Here is a 9,867-nt window from a genome sequence, read left to right on the forward strand (position 1 = left end):
TCTGTCTGCTTTTCTCCTGAGAACCTGCCTGTGTGACATGGTCGCTTTTCCCCTCAGAGACGGGGACAGGAGAAGGAGGCAAGTGTCCAATGCTCTTAGAGCATTCAGAGTCCCAGGCTGCAGTAGAAATGTTTGTTCGTTTAAATATGTATCTGCCTCTCCCATCCTCCTCTTACAGCAGTTCATTGCTGAACACCTGACGTGCTCTTCACGACTGGGAGCCAGAGGCCTGTTCTCACAAGAGGTTCTGCCACTGACTGGTGATGTCACCCTGGGCAGGTCCCTGTACCTCTCTGAACATCTAGTTCTTGGTCTGTAAAAGGGGGATAACAATGCTGCCTAGTATACCCCACCACATTTCTACTGAGCCTGACTATGCTTGGGTGCGGTGCGCATGTCCGCAGGTGCGCGCGAGCACGCAGCCGCAGCCTCTCCGTGCTATTCATCAGCTCACGCAGAACGCAGGAACGTCCCAGTTTTTCTATCATCTTTCCGTGCTGCCTTAAAGCCATGAATGACCTGGCTGATTAGCCGAAGAGCATCAATGGCACCAATAAAATGAGACAGGCCAAGTTCATAATAGGCTGTGCTGCACAGTCATCATTTGTCTCTAACGGTGATGAAGGAGCACGGTTACACTGCAAATTTGAAATCACCGCTTGATCACAGAGCTGGGGAGATTTTTGTGAATCTCACCAACACATTAGAATAATGTGGGTGAAGCAAGTGTGTGGCCTCAGATTTGATGTACGACTCAAAGGTCTAGAAAGATGGCAGAACAATTTGCTCCCGTCTGTCTGTTTGGTTTTATTATACTGATGATGACCTTAGCTGGCATCATGGATGAATACACTCAAAAGAAAAATCCTGGGATTCTTTTTCTAGGTATGTAATACATACATACAAATTGTCTCAATGGAAGAGAGAGGGAGAGGGCCAAGCCCAGGTCAGCTGTCTGCTAGCTGCCGCTCTGAGTCTCAGCCAGGGCACTGAACAGGGAGGAACCCAATCCCTTGGCATCCACATGAGTTTCTAGGCATCTGGTACATGCGGAAGTTCTCACTGGGAAGTGTTCCAGAGCCGTTAGCATGCACAGGGGGACAATGGCCATCCAGGGAGCTCGACCCAGCAGAAGCCTGGGCTCGTTGTAACAGAAGAGTGAGAGAACTGCGGGTGCTGGAGCCAGGGTGCTTGTGGAGGACATCCTCTGTGTCTTTATCTTTGACCTGCCAAGTGGAGGGCTTGGAGGTGTTACAAACTGGTGTGGGGCCAGAATACATGGGGTTTTATTTTTGGAATGGTTAGAACTCTTACACAGAAATAAGATTTAAAACTGGAGTATTTCTCTCCTCCCCTACCCCATGTTATTAATAATAATGATCTATGACACACCTACTATGTGCCACACACAGTATTAGGCACTTGGCTTATGTTGTCTTAGTTAACACACTTTCATCACAAAATTGAAAAGAAGGCTGAGGAGCTGATATGATTTTTAAAACCTAAAGTAAAACCCCTGCAGCTCTGACTCCCACCTCCACTGGCCTTTCCCACAACATTCCCAGTGAGTGCTGGTCCAGAGGGACCTTCTGCACTCAAATGAATTTAGGAATGTCTGCATATTTTTGTCCCCTTTGGTTTTGTGATGCAATTAGCTAAAAAACACTGAAGAAACTAACCCAAAGATCTAACGCAATATTTAAACGGCATAGGGAATTGAGATCAGCTGTTTGGATGTCCTTGGCTTTTCCCTAGTGATTCTGCAGTAGTTCCACTCGTGATAATGTCCAAAGACAGGAAGAGGCAAGTACACATCTTGTATTTTGATTTACAAGTAAGGAATACCTTTCCAGGAGTCCCCAGGCCTGATTTTTCTGACACCACAATGAGCAGGGCTATAGCACATGTCCAAGCCTAAAGCAATCATTGTTAGAAGGATGGCTTAGACCAGCCTGGGCACTGGAGAAGGAGCCCATGAAACACACAGGTATCATAGCCAAGCAAAATCCAGGCTATCTGAGCAAAAAAGTTGGAACAGGGATGAATGGTATTGAGTAGAAAATAACAGGGTCTTCCACATTTTTCTTGGAGATTCACATTGCCCATGAGCATATTTAAGGCTCTAGTTTCTTTACTAACCCATGTAACTTCTTCCAAATCCAGCGCTTCTCAAAGTTATCTTTCCTTGGAGTTACTAGCTTCCTGCAGGCTTGTTGAGAAATGCTGGATCCCACCGTGCTGTTTGTCCTCAGTGGAGTGACAGTCCTGAGGGCTCTCAAGCGTGGACAAACTTGGAGCCAGACGGCGCTCTTTGCACCTGCGGGAGAGCAATGAGAACAGCTCAGTAATTTGAGTGTTCCTTGACCCAATTAATAGGAAATAAAGGCAGGAGTTTTCTTTCTTCTTCGGGCTCCTTTTCTTTCTGACGACTCTAAATTAATAGGTTTAAAATGTTACTTATAGTTGGATTTCTTTCCACTAATGTTGCCACCAGGGAGGGAGAAAATGACAGCTTTTAATATTGATTTGAGAGGGACCAATGGTTAGGTCAAACCAGGACTGCACTTCCTTCCTCCCAGTCTGCATATGCATCTACATTAGCAAAGCCTGTAAGAATGCTCTCCCACTTGTTACTTGCCTGTGGCCTCTTTTCAGAAGCCAACAACCTCCAGAAGCCTGGACAGCTGGCAGTCAGCTCTCACAAAGCACTCAGCTCAGCAAACCTCTGCCTTTCTCTTCCCCCTTAATCCTCCGGTCTTCCCACCCACCACTTCTCCTCTGTGCTTCTTCCCTTGTTGGAAATTTCTTACTGGTTTACAAAAAGGAGACCTTGAGGTTCCTTTGACATTGCTATTTGAATGAAAATAGAAACCCCACTGTAGCCCTCTGCTGGGAAAGCCAGCCAAGTGGTAATATCTCTCTTCGCCACCCCCACCCCACCCCACAAACACAGGTGCTCAGAACCTGAGCAGAGGTCCTAAGCAGAGGAAAGACTTTGGGCAGGCAGGCAGGCAGGCAGGAAGGCTACACTTAGCATTCGAGATAACCGAAGTTCAGGTTGATTTCACAGACACAACCACTATTCTCACTCTTCTCCGTCTCTGGGTCCAGCTGTGGGCTGGCCTTTGTTTCCATTTGTGCATGTGGGTTTTAAAAGTAAGGCCATTCTGCTGGGCATGGGAGGGAAGAGCAGGCACCCGCAGCTTTCCCTGGCTTCCTCAGACAAGTTGTCCTGCAAGCTCATGAGCTGAGCCGTCTGGGCTAGTGTCTGGTGGAAAAAGTCAGGTGGGCGAGGTACCACTTGCTAGGGTGACAGAGAAAAGCTCAACTCACTCTGCCTACTTCATCCAGACAAGTATCATTTGCAACACTGAGGTTCCCGGGATCCCGGGGTACAGGCAGGTCTGGGATGGACCTTGCACAGGCTTAGCTCTCAATCACATGGCCTTCCCCTGCATGCCACAGTATGCGTCTTCCTTCTTCTGGAGTCTCACTTCCTTGACCTCTGCATCTCCCTTTTCTTTCACCCTATGTCCAAAAAATATTGGGTTGGCCAAATAGGTTGTTTCATTTTTTTCTGTAAGTTGGCTCTAGTAAGTGCTTAGTTGTCTTTAACTTCATTTGAAACAATTTTTTGATTGTCTTGTGACAGCTGTCACATCAGCATGAATATATTAAAAAACTTATCAAAATTGGTGAATTTTTGCCCCTTCTGTCATGGCTCACTGGATTGAGCACTGGCCTGAGAACCGAAATGTCAACAGTTTGATTGTGATCAGGGCACGTGCCTGGGTTGCAGGCCAGGTCCCCAGCTTGGGGTGTGGGAGAAGCAATCGATGGATGTTTCTCTCTTCTTTCTCCCTCTCTTCCTCTCTCTCTAAAAATAAGTACATAAAATCTTTTTTAAAAATTGGTGAATTTTTGTGTAGCCATTTTAATATTGAAGATGAAAGAAAATAAGCAACATTTTTGGGATATTGCGCTTTATTATTTCAAGGAAGGTAAAAATGCAACTGAAATGCACACACACAAAAAAGACTTGTGCAGTGTACGGAGAAGGTGCTGTGAATGATCGAATGTGTCAGAAGTGGTTTGTGAGGTTCCGTGCTGGGGATTTCTCACTGGAGGATGCTCAATGGTTGGCTAGACCAGTTGAAGTTGATGGTGATCAAATTGAGACATTAACTGAGAACAATCAACATTATACCACATGGGAGATAGCCAACATACTCAAAATACCCAAATCGATAACGTTATTGGTGAAAATGAGAAATGTGTCTTTTATTTTATGGGAAAAACTAAATGAACTTTGTGGCCAACCTAATTTCCCATTCATCCACTTCTCTCCATTTCCATGGCCTCTACCAGAGTTTAAATCACCGTCATCTCTTGCCCGGACTGGTCAGCACTATTTCCACTCTTTTATGGTCCAACCCATTCTCCCCACCACAGACACCATGACCTTAAACTGTGAATTCTATGCCTGAAACCCTTCAGTGGTTTCCCACTGACAAAGAACAAAATTGAAAATCTTTACAGGGACCCACAGATCCCAGCATTTCCTGGCCCCTCTTCTGCTCTCCACTGCTCCTGTCCCTTTGAGCAGGGCTGGCTGGCCTCAGGGCCTGCGACCAGTGCAGCTGCACAGAGCCCTGAACTCAGAAGGGGTTCCCTGTGCTTGGGGGTTAATGCTCTGGAGTCTCCATCTTGAATTTCTTAATAATTAGTTTTAAATCTGTGTTTTACAAGTGATGCCTGATGGGGCAATGGAGCATGCCATTTGCCCTGGGCTTGGAGCCTCAGCTAACCTGTGGTCCTGCTTCATGCCTCCCCGTTCCCTGGGGCCCCAGGTCCCATCTGACCTCCCCTTCCCACCTCCTACCTGTGGCCGCTGCCACACTCTGCCAGGAGCAATGGCCAGGTACACTGGCAGGGGGAGGTCCACATGCTGCTGTCACCCTCCACCCCTGGCAGGGGCTGGGCGTGGTTGTGGGGAGGGTGGGAGTCAGGCACCTGGTGTGAACTCTCAGGACTGGCCATGGCAGTGGCCATCTCTGTCAGGACAGGCAGCCCCATGGGGCATTTAACAGGTGACAACAGTGGTCTGTCACCCAGTCTGGATCCAAGGATCAAGCATGTCCTGGGACAGAGGTTGCCACCCTTTGAGGGTCTTTCATCTGTGGCGGGTTGGGGTGGTGAGCCCCCAGGAAGGAGAGACAGACACCCCACCCCTGGCCTCGGGCCTGCATTTTCATTTGCACTGGGCGTAGCAAATTAGGCAGCCAGCTCTGGCTCCAAGATGCTCTGCCCAGTCTGCTCTTCCGAGGGGCTGTTGCTCGTTCTTCAGTCTCAGCTCACAGATCACGGGCTCCGACCATCCTGCTCTGCCGCCCCTGTCCAGAGTAAGTCAAACCTACTATCCTCTGTTTTCTTCATGCAATTTAGCATCGTTTGTAACAATGTATTTGCTTTATTACTTGTTCTCTGTCTGCCTGAAATGTTAAGCTCCACAAAGGCCGGTTGCTTGTCTGTCTTGTTCAGTTACATCCACAACCCTTTGCACAATCTTAGTGATGATGTGTATGTATGAACATACATGTAGTATATGTTTAATAAATGCTTGTTAAATGAGTAAACAAATTTATTTCCGTTGCTGTATGGTGAAAATGGTTTCTATTAAAGCAAGCATTGACTAAAAATACTACGTGGTGGGTCCACAGGTATTCATTATTTTATTCTCCCAATTTCCCTGTATGCTTAACATTATAACATTTTAAGGAGGTAGGTTTTAGAAAGAAAACAAAGTATTGGAGGTTTTTCAATATACAAATCCTGTAGGTATTATTTTCAACTTGCTGTTTTCCTCTCAACAACGAATTTATGAGGGTCTTTCCACATCAGTCCACACTGATCGATTCCTCATTTGTACATTGTAAGTGGTTTTCCAGTGTGCTGTGGCAATGACACATTTCACTTAGCTGTTTCCTTTTGGCTGGACGACCAGCGCCCTGAACATCTTTCTAGTGCTGTAAGTAATGCCTCCTGGTGCATGTGTATGAGCATTTCCCTAAGGCAGAAAAAAAGATGATCCCCTTCTGTATTTCTGCTCAGAGCCCCTCCTCCTCCCTGTGGGGTGGGATGGGAGCAGAAAACAATGGAGCAAAAGTATAAGAAATCCTTTGTTTTTAAATAGCAAAGTATTGCTGCTTGTTGTTTTCCTGTTTATTTACTGAAAAACCTGGCTCCAGGTCCTCTTGCGTGTAAGGCAGATGATGGAAAGGCTTGGTGTCATCCCAGGAGCTAGCATGTACGCACTCCACCAATCTTTATCGAGCACCTCAGGGGCTTAGCCTGGGCCCTGATAACCAGCCTGTCACTGGCCCTAGTGCAGAAGTAGGACCCTGGAAGCTCCCTACTGTGTGAGCCACTGCCTGTTTAGTTGGTATTAGGGACAGAATGATTGTGTTCCCCCCAAATTCATATGTTACAGCCCTAACCTCCAGTGTGATGGCATTTGGAGATGGGGACCTTGGGAGGTGGGGCCCTTGGGAGGTGATTAGGGTAGGTGAGGACAGAAGGATGGGCTCCTGGTCCAATGATATTAGTGCCCTTATTTTTTTTAAAAAAAAGGACACTGGAGAATTCTCTCTATCTCTTTCTCTCTTGTGTGTGTACACAATGAGACATCTGCAAGCCAGGAAGGGTGCCAGCTCTCTCCAGGAACCCAAATGACCATCACTTTGTTATTGAACTTCTCAGCCTCCAAAACTATGAGAAAAAAATTTCTATTGTTGAAGCTACTCATTCTATGGAATTGTGTTATGGCAGCCTGGAAAACCAAGGTTGTTTGGTACCATGGGGGGTACGGGCATGGTCCATGGGGACTTGGGGTAGTGGCTAGTCACCAATTGGTACAGAAGTATTTCAGTATTTTAACAACTGGTGCCAACATACTATGATGTGCCAGTTCTGTTTATAGAGTTTACATTACACAGGTGGCAGACAAAATGCTAAACAAGCAAAATAAATAGTATGTCAATGGTGTTGTGTGCTATGAAGAAAAACAAAGAAGAGGAGAGGGTTAGGAAGCACTGTGGGGCAGGGAGGCTGTTTTATGTTGCAAGAAGAAGGAAAGAGAAGGAAAATGGTCTATTCCTCATATTTTAAGGCCCCTTTCCAGAAGTTGCACATCATCCTTAAAGCCCATTGCTCAAAACTTAGTCACACAGCCACACCTTGCTGCAAGGGAAGATGGGAAATGCAAGCTTAATTCTGAGAAGCCATGTGTGTGGCTATTGAGGGGAAGCAGGGTTTTGTTGCTGAGGACGCATAGAATGGGTGTTGGAGAAGAACCAGCCACAACGGGAACACCGCCCATAGTGGGTCAGACTGGTAATCACGTGCCTCTCAATGTAATGCCCCGAGAAGAACCCAACACCATCTCTGTTGTATTCTTGTTAAAAGCGTGTGCCCAGATTCTAATCATGAGGAAAAATAAATCCACATTGGGGGATATGCTACAAAAATATTAACATCATGAAATGTAAAGAAGGCTGGAGGTGCTCTTCCAGACTCTGGGAACTACAGAGACAGACAGCTGAGTGCAATCTGTCGTCCTTGACTGGATCTTAAATTGAAAAAGGAAAAAAAAACTAATAATATTATATAACATATCTATATTCATATTTCCCTTGAAAAAATGGAATATGGATATATAGTAGATAATATTACATCATTTTAAAATTTCCTGAATGATATTGTAATGATATAGAAAAATATTCAAGTTCTTAGGTGGCACACACTGAAATATTTAGGGAAGAAGTGTTATGACATCAGCACCTTATTCTCAGAGAGTTCAGGACAAAAATGTGTACACATATAAGGAGGGGAAAAGCGAGAATACAGATGGGGCAGAATTCCAAACAGCTGGTGAGTCTGGGTGAAGGATATGAGGATGTTCACTGGGTCATTCTATAAATTTCTCTGTAGTCTGATTTCTTTTTTTAAACAAAAAGTTGGAAAAGTGGTACAGAATTCTGGTGGCTCTGAGGAGGATGGATTGGAGGAAGGACAGAGCTGGCCTCAAGCATGGCTGAATTAGGGACTCCAACTCCTCAGAAATTCTCTCTCTGCATTCACCAGAGCTTCTCTCTGCAGTATGGTTTAGGTCCGTCTTGCTGCTGATCAGCTTTGTCCAGGCAGCAGAGCACATGGCCACAGGACTCTCTGGATTCACAGCCTTCCATCTGGCAACCAGAGAGGAAAGAAGTGTTCAGCTCTCTGCTTCAGCTCAAAAAATCCTGGGGAAGAGCTCTGATGAGCTCAGCATGGGTCATGCGGTGCCCCGCCCTGCCCCCCCCCCAGGGCAGAAAAAGGCAGGGGGAGGGAGCGATGTGGCCAGGCCCCCGTGCTGACTATCCACTCCAGGCAATAAGGGGAGGATTGGGGACTTCATAAAGGCAAAGGCATCAGGAGGGAGAATCGGTGACACATGGAGGGAGGAGAGGAGCAGAGAAACTGGGCTGACGCAGCACTTTCTAATTAGGGTGACTAGGAGGTGAGGCCACTACCTAAAAGAAAGAATATAAGAAGACAAGTCAGGGCTGTTCTATTTTGAATGTGGTGATTTCAGAAGCTTTGAGGGCATCCATAAGGAGAACTGTCACAGATTGTTGGAAACAGAGTTCTGCAGCTCAGAAAAGCATTGGCAGTCCAGCCACTGGATGACAGTGTGGGTGTGCCAACTTCCTCCCGAGAAGGGTCCACCTTGTCCAGCAGCCTAGCAGCAGAGCCCTGTTCCTGTAACTGGGCTCCTTGGTAAGACAGACCCCGGCTAATGAGGGACAGCAGAGGCTGGGAGCCGTGAGAAGGCATGGCATCCACATTTCTGTTTCACGCTTCAGCACCCATGACTCAGCAAGGGCTGCTCCTGCTGCTTGTTCCAAAGCTCACTGGGAGGTGCTGGGCAAATATTTGAACAGCATTTAGTTCCTGAACCTGCAATGGCTTGAGTGCCCTCCCCACACTCCCAGTTTCAGAACCTCCTGGCCCTGTGTGGGCAGCCCTCGCAGCTTCTCCTTGAAGCCCAGCTACAGCAGGGAACAGAACCACTCAGAGCTCTAGTCTGGCTTTCCAGAGACTGCACCCTGCCAAGGAATGTGTCACCGGGGGACAGGGACACATACTCAAAATTCCAAGGTACTAGCACCCTTCTCCTGCCTTCCTCTCCAGAAAACAGAGGGCTCTCCTTTCTTCACTGTGATCCTTTTGCCTTCTTAGTCTGTGCTCAGGGGAACTTGAGTCTGTGTCTGTCCTTGAGATCCAGAATGAGTCAGATGTGGCTTTGGATTCCAGTTTCTCCATCTACCAAATGGGAATAATGATGCACCTTCCTCCTGGGAGTAAGTGAAAGTTAACATGACTCAGGCTAGAGCTGGGCACAGGGCTTGGCGTGTGGGGGTTGTGAGACAAGTGGTTTCTGGTCACAGGGCAGAAGAGATGGGCCCCGGATTGGCTGCCTGAGGATGCTGGAGGGCGGGAGGCTGGAGGAGGGTGGCCGGGACTTCACTTGTGTAAGCTGCACACCTAAAATAAACCCCAGCAGAAGACTCTGGGAATTTCCTATAATCTTCACTATAAATGTCCTATTCATAAAGCTGAGTCACTGCAAGCCATTGTTTCACAGCCACTCAGCATGTGGAGACAGCCTGGGACAGGAAATAAGGAGCACACCCAGCAACGCAGGCCTCACCCCGGCCTGGGGGGGCGCCTTGGGCCGGCCTGGTCTGCCCGTCAGCTCTCAGAAGCATCTTGACAGGCTCAGGGCATTCACTGTACGGGACAAAGATCTCTTTTCCATTGATCCCT

This window comes from Phyllostomus hastatus, unplaced genomic scaffold (genome assembly GCF_019186645.2).
Source record: "Phyllostomus hastatus isolate PE091 unplaced genomic scaffold, TTU_PhHast_1.1 phas_scaffold_501, whole genome shotgun sequence".
NCBI classification, from domain to species: Eukaryota; Metazoa; Chordata; class Mammalia; order Chiroptera; family Phyllostomidae; genus Phyllostomus; species Phyllostomus hastatus.